The 13,636-nt window shown below is 39.3% G+C and overlaps 1 long non-coding RNA gene across 6 annotated transcripts in view; it reads right to left on the bottom strand.

Annotated features, from left to right (window-relative positions):
* Positions 1–12,247, bottom strand: part of LOC102155227 — an 81,807-nt gene extending 69,560 nt beyond the window's left edge. For 3 of the 6 annotated variants that reach the window (XR_005380573.1, XR_005380572.1, XR_005380571.1), the window contains exon 1: positions 12,176–12,229. This is a non-coding gene — a long non-coding RNA (uncharacterized LOC102155227). Of the gene's footprint in view, positions 1–12,175 lie in introns of all 6 variants that reach the window. The other 3 variants (XR_005380568.1, XR_005380569.1, XR_005380570.1) reach the window with 2 other exon arrangements.
* Positions 12,248–13,636: the final 1,389 nt, after the last annotated feature.

Raw genomic sequence — 13,636 nt, 5'->3', positions numbered from 1 at the left:
ATAAACATAAGTTTATAAAAGGAAGGCAGGAAGAAACACAATCCTTAGTTGGGGAGAGAAGCTGAATATTAGATCCCATTTACATATGATGAAGGATAGTTGGAAGAAAGAGACGCAGGGGCAAGGACCCCCCTCTTCCCCAAACTTCCCCCAACCTGTCCTAAGAGGAAACCACCATTAAAACAATTTTACACCACCCTGGAAGGAGCCCTCCACCTTCTCCCATGACAAAACAGATTGGATGACATGTGCATGGAGGGTTAATCAGATTAAAACAGCTCCCCAACAAGCCCATAAAAAATGCTAAACTTAGAAACTCTGGTGGCAACACTTTTGGATCTCCTCCCGCTTTGGGAGCTTGGTACTGTCACTTAATAAACTTTACTTTACTATCACTCAGTAAGCCTTGATTTGCTGCCCACCTACATTCTTCAAAGTGGTATGACCAAGAACTATGGGCACCAGAAGAAAAGAAATCCTGTAACACATAGAGGTTGTAATGAAATCTGTGGGGATTAAGTGAGGGGATAATAGAAATAGATTTACTTAAGGGCAGGTCCACAGAGATTATATCTGAAGTAGAGGAGAAAAGATTTGAGATTGAGAATAGTTTTAGTACTAAGATGAATAACAGAAGATATGGAAGCCAGAGTAAAAAAAGTAGTTACAGGAGAGATTTTCCAAGTTGGATAGGAAACAAAAGTGATGATGAGCCAAGTGGTCACTGACTTTTTTGGTGACTCAACTTCACAGAAAGAGAACTATTATGGACTAGTAATATAGAAGCCAAATTGTAGAATTTAGTTATAAGTGGGTGGAGAGCATATGAAGGCAATTAGTGTAGAACAATAGTTTCCAACCAGAGGCAATTTGGCTCCCAAGGGACATTTGGCAATATCAGAAGATTATTTAGTTGTCACAATGGGGGTAAGGGGCTGCTACATCTAGTGGGTAGAAGCCAAGGATGCAGCTAATCATCCTACAAAGCACAGGGCAGCCAGCCCTACACAACAACTGTCACTAATGAAGAGGGTAAGAAAAAATGGCATAGAATTAGAGACTTATTGTGCATTTGAAAGAACAAGACCAAAACTATGTTTCTTTCTGTGCCATTAGGTAATATTTGCAGATATAGGTAAAGTAGAACTTGAAAAGTAAACATTAAATGTTTAGTTGAGAGGTTTTACTGATAGAACAATATCTCATGTGAGATGGATTGAGATCAAGTCAAGGACAGGTGTCAAGGATTTCCCATTCTGGAGCTTTACTGTCTTTTGTATGCCCACTCAAACAATTATTTGACCCATCCATTTGCCTACTCCCTTGACTACCATGTTCTTGTTCCCATTTTCCTCTCACTCAATTTAATCCTATAGTCATCATTATAACCACTCTTTCAAATGATCATAACTCCTTGGATCTTCACTTTTTCCATTATATTCACCTATAATTCCACCAAATATTAGTAAAACCCTAACAGCCCCACTTTTGATTTATAATATCAAATCTTAAAATGGACCCTAAACATTATCTAAAACCTCTTCAATAGCATGTTTACGCTTCAGTTTTCAAAATTATTTCATACATCTTACTTACCTCTTTAAACTTTCTTTACCATTTCCCTTATTCAATCTCAGTTGATGACATAGACTCAAATTTCACTTAGAAAATAGAAACAGAAAAAACTCCCTCAAATTTCTACCACCTAGTCTCCCATCTAGCTGCATTTACTTTGAAATCTTTGCCTCTCATCCATTTGCAACAAAATAAGTACCGACTCTCATCAAAGGTCAACCCCTTTACTTGTACCCTATATATTTTCTATCTCTCCTCCCCTCTTCTTCTTCTCTTCTCTTCTCTTCTCTTCTCTTCTCTTCTCTTCTCTTCTCTTCTTCTCTTCTCTTCTCTTCTCAACTCCTTTTCCTTCTCTTCTTCTCTCTTCTTCTACCTCTCTCTCCCCTTTGCTCATTCGTATACTTTTTCTCTCCTTAAATATTTATCTAATATGGACACCTGGGTGGCTCAGTGGTTTAGCATCTGCCTTTGGCTTAGGTCATGATCCCAGGGTCCTGGGATTGAGTCCCGCATTGGGTTCCCTGTGGGGAACCTGCTTCAACCTCTAATTGAATTGTATTTATGTAATACAATTTTCTGCCTTGTTTTTTACATAATTACTTTTATTCTCTACTGAAATATTCCCATCAGGGTATTTACATACTACAGTCATTTCATATATATATATATATATATATATATATATATATATATTTATAAAAAGTCTTTAATTTACATATCCCTTCTTTTACTGTCTTACTACCTCTCTTTGCTCCTGAAGATCAAAGTGAATGAATTTTCTATACTTACTGCTACACCACCTCTCTGGTTTCTATTAAACCCACTCCAAGTAGGCTTCATGACCACCATTCTACTGAAGCTGTTTTTGTCAAGATCAATGACATTTCCATCTTACCCAGTCCAATGGTCCTCAAATATTCTCTTACTATACAATGTATGTGATTATATTCACGATTACTCCTTGAAATGTGTTCTGCTGAGTATCAGAACATCACACAAACCTCCATCCTCAGATCATTGCAACTTGGTCTTTCAGTTTGGGTCATCCTCCTCTGCTCAATTTCTAAAAGTTTTTGTCTTCTATTCTATTTGCTCCTTTGTCAATACGCTCTCTATTCTTCTTTGGCCAATCTCATTCAGCCAAATACTACTTGTATATCAAGTAGTATTAATGTAGCTCAAATGCCATTTCTGAGCACTTTACTGAGCTCAAAACTCAAACTTACTGATTACTGATTGTTTGACACCTTTAATATTTAGTGGGTATCTCAGAATTACAATGTCCAAAGCCAAGCTATACATTTCATCACTGTCAAATGTGTTTCTCCTGTCTTTCATTTTTCAGAAAAAGGCATCAATATTAAGGGATATAATCCTGGGAACCATTCTTTATTTATGTCTGTTTTTCATCTCTCCATCTAAAGTATCAATGAGGGGGATCCCTGGGTGGCGCAGCGGTTTGGCGCCTGACTTTGGCTCAGGGCGCGATCCTGGAGACGCGGGATCGAATCCCACGTCGGGCTCCCAGTGCATGCAGCCTGCTTCTCCCTCTGCCTGTGTCTCTGCCTCTCTCTCTCTCTCTCTCTCTCTGTGACTATCGTAAATAAATAAATAAAATAAAAAAAAGAACTGCTTTAAAAATAAATAAATAAATAAAGTATCAGTGAATTCCATCAGTACTACATCCAACATAGATCTTGAGACTTTCTACCTTCATTGCTAACATGCTAGGCTATACCAAATGATTTGTCTCATGAACAATTTTTATAATCTCATAATTGGTTCTCTGTATCCCCTTCTTTCTCCATGATAACAATACATTCTTCTTCAGAAATTAAGAAAAAGTGTTGAGATTTAAATCCAATAATTTAATCTCATTATCTTGACAAAGCCCTCTATTGGCTTCCCACTGTCTTATAACCAAATCCAAACTCCTTACCACAATCTTAAAAGGTCTCCATGCTTCTGCCCTCCTTTCCAATCCTTTTTCTTCTCTCATCTCTTTCTCCCTCACCTCATTCTTATTCTCTGATTCTTATGCTTATAACTTTGGTTTTGTTCACCAGAACATGCTAGGCTTAAGGTCTTTATGCTCATTGATTTAATTATCTAGGATATTCAGTCTCAATATCTTTGCATGCTTGTTCTTTAAAATTAGCTCAAGTGGCACTTTCCTGATAACTCTCTATGAAGGAACACTACACATACACACACGCATTCTCTGTCATAATGTAATTTATTTTCTTCAAAATGCTTATCATTATCCAGAATTATCCAGCTGTTTTTTAATACAATGTATGTTTTTACAATTAGAATTCGATGTCTACAAAAAGGACATTGCCTTTCTTATTCCTTGTATCCCAAAAACCTAGAGCAGTGTCTAACATATTGGTATTGAGGACATATTGTCATAATGTGTGTATTTCATTTTAAAAACACCAAATAATGAAGAAAAATTATTTCTTTCTCTTAATTGGAGGTGAGACTGACAGGATGTTTTTTAGTAAGATTTAGGTAAAGTTGTAAACGTGCAGATTTTTTTTATCTTTACCTTGGAACTGTATCCTATTCATCTGGCTCCTTTCTATCTGTCACAATGCCTAATTTATGATAGGTACTCATTAGTTATATCTTTAAGCATGGAAACTAGGGGGCAAGAAGTCAGGGTTGAAGCAGGAGAGTTAAGGGCTCAAGAACAAGTGTCATGGATAATTTGAGAGACCTCTTGCAGTTGAGGTTAGATATCACAGATTTGTAATAAAATCCCAGCACCAGGTCACCAGTCCAAGGACGCTTTGCTCTCTCCAAACAATACCAGTATACCTTACATAAGGGAGTTCTTAATAAGAAACCGCAGCCTAAGAAAATTAAATATTAACAGATTTACTTTCTCCATTAGCAGTCTATTGTTCCCTGAGCACCATTTAAAGTCTTCAAATTAAACAGAACCATCTTTGTCTCTGGAGCCAATCTCAGCCTGGTAATCATTTTCCAGGTGTAGGACTGGAGGCCTCTGTGAGATGTCTATGTGTATCAGCATCAAACATGGTTCTCACATATGTCCACACAAGAGTTGGCAGTAATTGGCATGTGGGGAGGAAGCACTGGCCCTAAGGACTGAATAACCCCTAGTCAAACATGTACCTGCCAGAAAGAATTGAGGCCTGGCTACAAAAACTGGAAAAAAAGAAAGCATCTTTTGTCTCTTTCAGCATTTCAGAAAAAGGAGACTTCTTATCTGTTGGCAAAGTTACCCCCAGGATTCTCAATTCTTTGGACATCAGAGAGCAGTGAGCTGGGTAGAGCAGACTCTTGAAACTATATTTGTCATCATTCTATATTTCCTACCCAGAGGCTTAAACACACACACACACACACAGTTTGGGTGACCTCCATGTGTTTGGCATTATCCTTATTGCCCTCTATAATTTGAAGAATCCAGAGAAAATAGAAGATATACTGTGTTCTCTAATTATGATGGAATTTGTTCCCTAGGAAAGGGCTAGAAATAAATGCATTAAAGCATAGCACTCAGGTATTCCAGAGTGGAAAAATTGTAAGAAAATTAGCTATAATGAGGGACAAAATGGGGAAGAACCAATAGCCTCTGGGATTAATCCAAGTCAAAAATGGCAAATTCAGCCTAGTTCTCAGACAGGTATCCAGGCCTACGGAAACATGGTTGAGAACACAGTAGAGTGAGGAACTATACAATAAAGCTCGTGGAAGTGCCAGAGTCCAATCATTCCATCCAAGTCTCTGTTGGAAGGCACCCTGTAGAAGAGCAAAGCAGGATCCAGACCCTAGATAGTATAGCCTATAGAGAAAAGGAAGGTCAAATGGGATTCAATCAGCCTATACTACTTTTCCACATATTTTGTCCTTCATGGAAAATATGTCTGGGATAAATAAAGTAACAGAAAAGAAAGGATTCTGTCATAATAGTAATAGATAGGTTATCTGTTTATCCACGAAGGCATAATAAGATGGCACCTACAATGACCTGACTCTACCATACCCAGTTCAATAGGAAAGTAGAGTCTTCCAGAGTGGTTGGGATGCTACTTAGCTAGATGTGGGAGATACCGGCAGAGATTCACTGAGATGACAAGTTAGAGAAGAAGATGCCTTGGTTAGTCCTAATCACTGAGGCTTTTAGTCAATGCTTTGCTGACTATTAGAAATAGCTATCCCCACTTCTCTGGAAGAAATAGGATAAACAACTTTTCCAAATCTGTAGCTGATCTAGAGTCATTTAATCAATAGAGTCATAATTAACCCGCACTTTGTGAAAAGCACTTTACCATGATCTAGGGATGCAGCAAGGAACAATAAGTACAATAAATTTTCCCTGTGGAATTCTACAGTGAAAATGTAGCAAGTAAAGTAGTTACAATGTGAAATGATACTAAGGCAGCAGATATCAGGGAGGCTTCCTAGAGAAAGTCCTGTCTGCATTGATTCCTAAAACTTGATAGGAGTCAGTTGGCTGCAGAGAAAATGGGAGAAATGATGTTCTGTACAGGAGAGAGAAGGAACATATGCAAAGCCTTAGAAACAGAATGGAAGTATAGAACATTTGAGGGATGGAAGGAAGTTGAGTATGACTGAGTTGTGGCATGCAATGTGGTTTTGGGGGAGGGAAATTGAAAGAAAGGAGATAGGAGAGGTAAGTGGTTATAGATCATGCAGAGAACCTAGAAGCCTCTTCAAGGAGCTTTATCACAAGGCCCTTTTCCTCCTCAGAGTTCTTTCAATATTTACTAATGGCACTAAGATCTTGGTACTTGATATTCTAAGCTGTGTGGGTATGTGTGTCCATGTGTGTACATGTCTCCAGCTAATATATAAGCACCTAGAAGAAAACAATCAGTATTTCACTTCTTTAGGGATATTTGAATGCCCTCCAAGAAAGAGTTTGATCAATATTTTTAATTGATTGGTTAATACAATGAGTGTTTCATGACATTGAACTCATGACTGAGAACCAGATGGATCAAGTCTCCATGCAGATTAAACCATAAAGCTTGGAGGGAGTACCCACAAGAAGAGATAAAATAATAAAAAGAGCAAACAAGGTTCAAGAGAGAATATGACAACATATATAATTAAATGTGAACAAACATAGCATTAATGTTTTTAGCCCTTACCATGTGCTGCTCAGTGTAGTGGTGAGAGAAGGCTCTCTGAAAAGTGATATATTAACACAAGCCTTGTGAAGAGCCAAGGAAAGGGCACCCCAGGTGGAACCACTAACATGGTAAGCCTCCACTCTGAGACATGTCTGTGGGTGAGCAAGGGGCCCAGTAAGAGAGGGAAAGAACCTTAGACAATGCATTGGGAGAATAGCCAAAAGCCAGATCTGGTAGGATGTGGTAAGAGGATGTTCTGAGTAGGTTGGGAAGACACCAAAGGGTTTGAAACAGGCGTGATCTGATTTGATTTTTATTTTACAGAGAACATTCTGGTGGTTGTGTGAAAAGGTGATGGTAACATGGACTTCGGTGGAATAGGGGTAGAAATGGTGAAAAGTAGTTAGATTTGCTCAAAGAATGGATGAAAAATATTAGTCTATTTCTCTAATATTTCAGTGAAGGGTGACATTGAGGTTTGGGGCCTGAGTAAGTAGACATTGAAGACAGAATTTAAATCTGACCTAGGGCTCTTGACTTTTCAACAGGTCTCTTTTTATTACTTCATGATAGTAGAGGCCATGAAGGGATTCTTATCATCTCATCTCAGAGGAAAACAGTGCATTTACAGTTAATATTATGCTTTTAAGTTTTAAAAAGCAAAAGAAGAAGAAGCAGCAACAGCAAAAAGCATTAAAGAGATTTCTTATTTCCCTATTGCCCCCCCTTCCCTTAGAATTCAGGGTAAAAATAATTATAGCCTAAAAGCCTTAGAGAGGCGATAACTATTTCATACATAAATTGAAGCTTTGCAATGTATGTTTTTGGCTAAGCAGTGGCAGCCATTTTAAATCCCTTTGTTTCTGGGTTAAGAATGGCAACATTTTGCTTATTTAAACTCATGGCTTGGTAAACTCAGGTTTTAGCAGAAACATAATGCATCAGCTGTAGTTTGGGTGTGAACAGAGCAATCTGGAGAGCGATTGCTTTCCGATTCCCGAAATAGCTTTTGGACAGCGTGCTCATTCAGGCTAGACAGATTTCATTTGTTCACCTTGTCTTCATCTAGCACCGTCTTTCTTCCCTGTCCTCTAAGATTCTGGCAAGCACAGAAACCTCCTCTCTCTCAGCTGGGATTTTCAGAGTGGATTTGGGGAGGAATTGTTGTTGCAATAAGAGACTACATCAGGGTCCCCAGGTTGGAACACGGTCCCTAGATGCCCTCCCGGGCCCAGAGGCTCCACTTGGATTCACCCGGCATGTGACTTCCAATGGAAAACCATCACCAAGCCAAATGCATCCAATTCAAGCCCACAATCATTTTGCATGTTAGAATGTGAATTTATTACCTGTAATAACCTTTTGAATCTTCATTTCTTATGGGTTCAAGAGTGATGATGATTTTTTTGTCCCAGTTCCTTCTAATGCCACCTTTATTAATGCCATTACTGAGGTAATAGCCAGTGGAAAAGAATGGGAGCATTTTATTTCTCATCTTCCACTCACTCTCCTTGATAGAGAGCATGGGGTTCAATTAAAAGAACATTGTTATGTAGAGGACAATGAGGTTGTTAAGACCCCCCTCAGTGAAAAAGCAAGACTGGGCCTTAACTCTTCCCTTCATCAGAAAAGTCCTCACTAAGACTCTGTTGCATTTTTCCATATCACCATTCTGGGACCCCTCTCAGACTTGGTTAGTTTTCTAAGGGAAATAGAAATGCAGCTTCTAAATATCAGTCATCAAGTGACTGTTTCTAGCATATTCCACCTAACCCAGTGAGTCCTAACATTTGAGATGGGGGAGGGAGAAAGGGGGATGTACACTGTCAAAGGCTATACTATTTGGCAGTATGTTTTGAGAGATTATAAAAAAATAAAGCAAATTTTAGACAATAGGTGGAATGTCACCAGTCACTTGTCTAGTCACATGAGACCCTCCCCATCTTTCTGCTACTGTCAGGTTGGACTCAGTTTCCTTGGGCAAAGTTCACATATGGGTGAAGTTGAAGTGATCAGGTCCCTATTCTTTGGAATGGCTGTGTTCAACCAGCTGCTCTGAGGAAAGAGGAGTGCTGATGGACTTGGAGCAGAAAGAATGGGGGAAGAAGATGTTGGGATGATTTGGAAATGCCCGACCTCTGCCCAAAGGGGTGGACCACATTGGGGAGCTGCAGTGGAGTTTAGAGTAAAAACAACAACAACAACAAAAAAACAAACATGTATGTATTTTAGGCAGCAACAGAATGGTGATATTTCCTACAAGTGGATGGGAGAGAAAGTCATTCTTAAAAAAAGCACATGAGCTTTCAAATGAGATAGACTTTAGTTAATTATCGATTCCAGTACTTACTAACATTGTGACCTTGGGTGAGTTAACCTCTCTGAGTTTCAGAATCCTGGTCAATGATGAAAGCACCTAAGTCACAGAGTTGTTGTGAGAATTATTATTTTTTTTAAATAAATTAATTTTTTATTGGTGTTCAATTTACCAACATACAGAATAATACCCAGTGCTCATCCCGTCAAGTGTCCCCCTCAGTGCCCGTCACCCATTCACCCCCACCCCCCACCCTCCTCCCCTCCCACCATCCCCTAGTTCGTTTCCCAGAGTTAGGAGTCTTTATGTTCTGTCTCCCTTTCTGATATTTCTCACACATTTCTTCTCCCTTCCCTTATATTCCCTTTCACTATTATTTATATTCCCCAAATGAATGAGAACATACACTGTTGTAAGAATTAGAAATTGTTCATGCGAGAATATTTAGCTTTGCGTCTAGTGTTTAGTAAGCATTCAATGAATGTTAGATGCCACAACCATCACCCATACTAAAAATAGATTCATAGTAATTGTACTTTAGGGCCGACCATGAAGGAGGGAGGATAGTAAGGATAACTCTAACTAAAATGGAGACAAAATCCTAGAAGGAGAAAAACAAGTCCATTTAAATATAACAGGAAAATGCTCCCATAAATATTATCAAAAATGTGATACTGACTCAAACCTCTCAAAAGATTCTTTTCCTCATCCGGCTCTCAGGGACCTTAGAGGTCACCTAGTAAATGGGTTTTTCAACATGATATTTTTGTCTCTCTGATTCTATTTCCATCCAGCAAGAATCAATAGTAGTAGAGCACTAAAAGTTCCAAGAAGCCTCATCCCCAAGCATTTCTAAGTCAACCACACATCATAATTAGAGTCATGGCCATACTGGTATTTTATGCAGTAAAATACACAGAAGGAAAGGAATTCCTTGCCTCCTGTTCATTGTAAAGGGGGAAGGTCCAATTCAAGGAACTGTTTTAGGCCTGAAAAGACCATCAGCTTTGGAAGCAGGGAGAAAGGATTGTATCAGAGAGTCTATTACTCGCAGTGATGCTTCCTTAAGAAAACTATGCTGAAGGGTGCATGGATGGCTCAGTTGGTTAAGCATCTGCCTTCAGCTCAGGTCATGATCCTGGGGTCCTTGGATCCAGCCCCAGGCACTGGCATTTTGCTCCCTGCTCAGTGGGAGCCTGCTCCTCCCTCTCCCTCTGTCCCTCTCCACCTTTCTCTCTGTCTCTTAAAAGAATGAATAAAATATTAAAGCAAAAACAAAAACAACTCTGCTGCTTTCTAAAGCTCAGTTTCCACATCTGTAAAATAGAAGATGGTAATATAAGAAGAGAAAAACAAAGATGTGTTATCAATAGTAGATGGAAATTGACCAAAAATGGACTTTTCCAGCAGGTTGGAACTACATGGAGATGGTATTGGAAGTTCTTTCCACAAAACAGCTTGTATTAGTTTCCTATCAATGCTATTTAAAAAAATAAATAAATAGACTAAAGTAGAGTTTAAAACAATATGAATTTATTCCCTTACCATTCTGGAGACCAGAAGTCCAAGTTTGCTAGGAGAAAGCCAAGATGTTGGTAGTGCACGTCCCTCTGGAAGCTCTGTTTCCTTGCCCCTTCTAGCTTTTGAAGGCTACCTGTATTCTGTGGTTGTGACTTCTTCCTCACACCACTCCTACCTCTTGCTTCCATTTTTTGTTTGTTTGTTTAAAGATTTAATTTATTTTTTCATGAGAGACTCAGAGAGAGAGAGGCAGAGACATAGACAGAGGGAGAAGCAGACTCCCTATGAGGAGCCCCATATGGGACTCGATCCCAGGACCCCAGGATCACTACTCAAGCCAAAGGCAGATATTGAACCACTGAGCCACCCAGGTGCCCCTCCTACCTCTTGCTTCCATCTTTATATCTATTTCCTCTTTTTTTTTTTTTGGATTTTTAAAAATTTATTTATTCATGAGAGACACACAGAGAGAGAGACAGAGACAGAGACAGAGAGAGAGGCAGAGACACAGGCAGAGGGAGAAGCAGGCTCCATGCAGGGAGCCTGACGTGGGACTCGATTCTGGGTCCCCAGGATCAGGCCCTGGGCCGAAGGAGGAGCTGAACTGCCAAGCCACCCGACCTGCCCTCTATTTCCTCTTCTATATTTAAATCTCTCTCTCCCTCTTCTGAGAATACTTGTGATTCCCTGTAGGACCCATTCAGAAAATCCAGAATAACCTCCCCATCTCAAGATTCGTGATTTTTCTACCTCTGCATGTACCCTTGGTCCCATAAGGTAACATTCACAGATTCCAGGGATTAGAATATGCACATTTGTCAGCCTATCTCAGAAGCCATTTCCCTATTTCTTCCCCTGTCTGGTCAAAGTAACTGTGGGCAAACCTGCAGCCCAGCATGCTGGGAGGTAGGAATAAGGAGACTTGTGAATTGTGGGATAAGGAGGGGGATACAGAGCCACCGCATAGTTGAACTTTAACAAAGACTTTGAGTAGCCTGGATTTGAGAGGACAGAGATGAGGAGAATGGATATATCATGAAGTGGAAACTGAACTTTAGCCTCACAAAACACACCAGAAGCTGCTTGAAGCGAGCAGGTCATCTCTCAAATTGTATCAGCTCTGAATGGTTTAATCTGCGTCGGTGACTGGCAGCTATGCCCTGAGTAAACCCATCATGACAGGCCCCAGGATGTCTTGAAGACAAGCACAGACATAAATATAACTAATCAATAGTTGGAATTGAACCTTCTGCCGGAAGATAACACCATGAGGGTTAGGACTCTTTCTATAGAGCTTATTTTAAAAACACAAAAAAACCAAGGCGTAGAAGATGAAAACAAGCAAAGACTACCATGTTGTATGAGCTATGCTATCATTATCAATTTCTATGGATTACTGCATATAACTTGATAATTGGATCCCTAATAATCAATATCAGATACGGAGAGTCAGGACCCTTGAAAAGCAGCAAGGTGACTTGGCTTGTCAGAATATATCATTCCTGGAATTCTGTTCTTTTGTTGTATGCTCTTCTTTCTATTCTGACTGTAATTCAATGTTTGTGTGTATGTGTGTGAGAGTGTTGTCAATATTCTTATTTCTACTTTAATAAGGGATTGGCTTACTTACCTAATGAGCTATATGACTGTGGGGAAAGTCTTTCAACCTCTCTGCCAGTTATCCTTTTTAAAAAAAAAAAAAAAAAAAAAAAAAGAGACCACACAAAATGGTCTCTTCAGGGCTCCCATTATTTTTCACCTCACAGCTCACACAGAATAAATGTCATATTGGGGTAAACAGATGAGGCAGTCCATTGCCAGGGGTTCCTGGCCCAGGGGCTCTGCTGTCTCAAGCCTTGTATGTCCACCAGAAGGCTGAAGGAGCCACAGACCCGCACACCTGTAACCTACTGTGATTCAACAATAGGACTCGGCACACAGAGGGTAACACTGCCTGGAAGAATTAAAATCTGTGGGATCACAGCTCTGCTATCTCCTGAACAGATGATCTTTCTCAGCTTGAACCATACTATTTCCTTAAATCACGCTGTCACCAAAGGCATCAGGTCTATGTATAAAAAGATATTGCCCATATTGGTGCTAATTTTTTTTTTCTATGCCTCATCCTAACAGATCTATTTTATAATCCTTTTGTTTCATATTTAAGTTGTCTGGTCCTCCAAGCTTGCTTCTTTCTTTCTTTTTTTTTTTTAATACCTGAATTTCTGGGATACATGTCTATTATCAAAATACAAACTTTAAAGAGAAGTAAAGAGAGAAACTAAAACTCCCCCTAAATTCTACTACCTGGAGATGACTACTTTTAACATGTTCTGAAACCTTTCCAGCTTATTCTTTATGCCTATATCATACTCATTGCGTGGTTTTATATACACCAGGTCATCTTTACCTCTCTTTGCCACTTAGTGATTGGTTGTGGATGTGAGTCCATCTTCACTTGTAATGAGTGGATTGTATTACTTTGTACAAGTTAGTCCATTACATATTTATACAATGTCTACTTTTCTCTAATTCAAAATGAATATTTCACATAAGCATTTTTGAGCATGTTTCTCTCTCCCCTTTTGCAGTTAGTGAAATTACAGAATCAAAAGACATAGACCATTTATGTTTTGATAAATGGTGATTGAGCCTGCTACCAAAAAGGCATAAATGTGCCCTATTGAAATTTTGTATATTTTTCTGGCATTGTAGTCCTCAAGATTCAGCTGTAGTGTCATTCCTCCAGGAAACTTTTCTCTCCTCAGTCAGAAACGTACTTGTTTTCTTCTCTGTCCTCTGACAGACTCTTCTATATACCTCTACTGCAGTTCACATCACATGTGTGGAACATATTCTCCACGTCTATCTCTTCCAAGGCTGCTGGTCCCTAAAGCACAGAGATCACAGGAGGCCATACACAACACCCTGGCCTCTGGTTTCCTACTATCTGGGCTCAGACACCAGCTCTTACTAGCTATGTGGTGTAGAACATGTAATTTATTTTGTTTAATTTTCATTTCCTCATCTGTAAGATGGAGACAGATGCAATACCTACTTCATAGGATAGATGTGAGAACACAGATAGTGT

Source organism: Canis lupus, chromosome 28, assembly GCF_011100685.1.
Source record: "Canis lupus familiaris isolate Mischka breed German Shepherd chromosome 28, alternate assembly UU_Cfam_GSD_1.0, whole genome shotgun sequence".
Classification (NCBI taxonomy): domain Eukaryota; kingdom Metazoa; phylum Chordata; class Mammalia; order Carnivora; family Canidae; genus Canis; species Canis lupus.
This window is presented reverse-complemented; position numbering and strand designations above follow the sequence as displayed.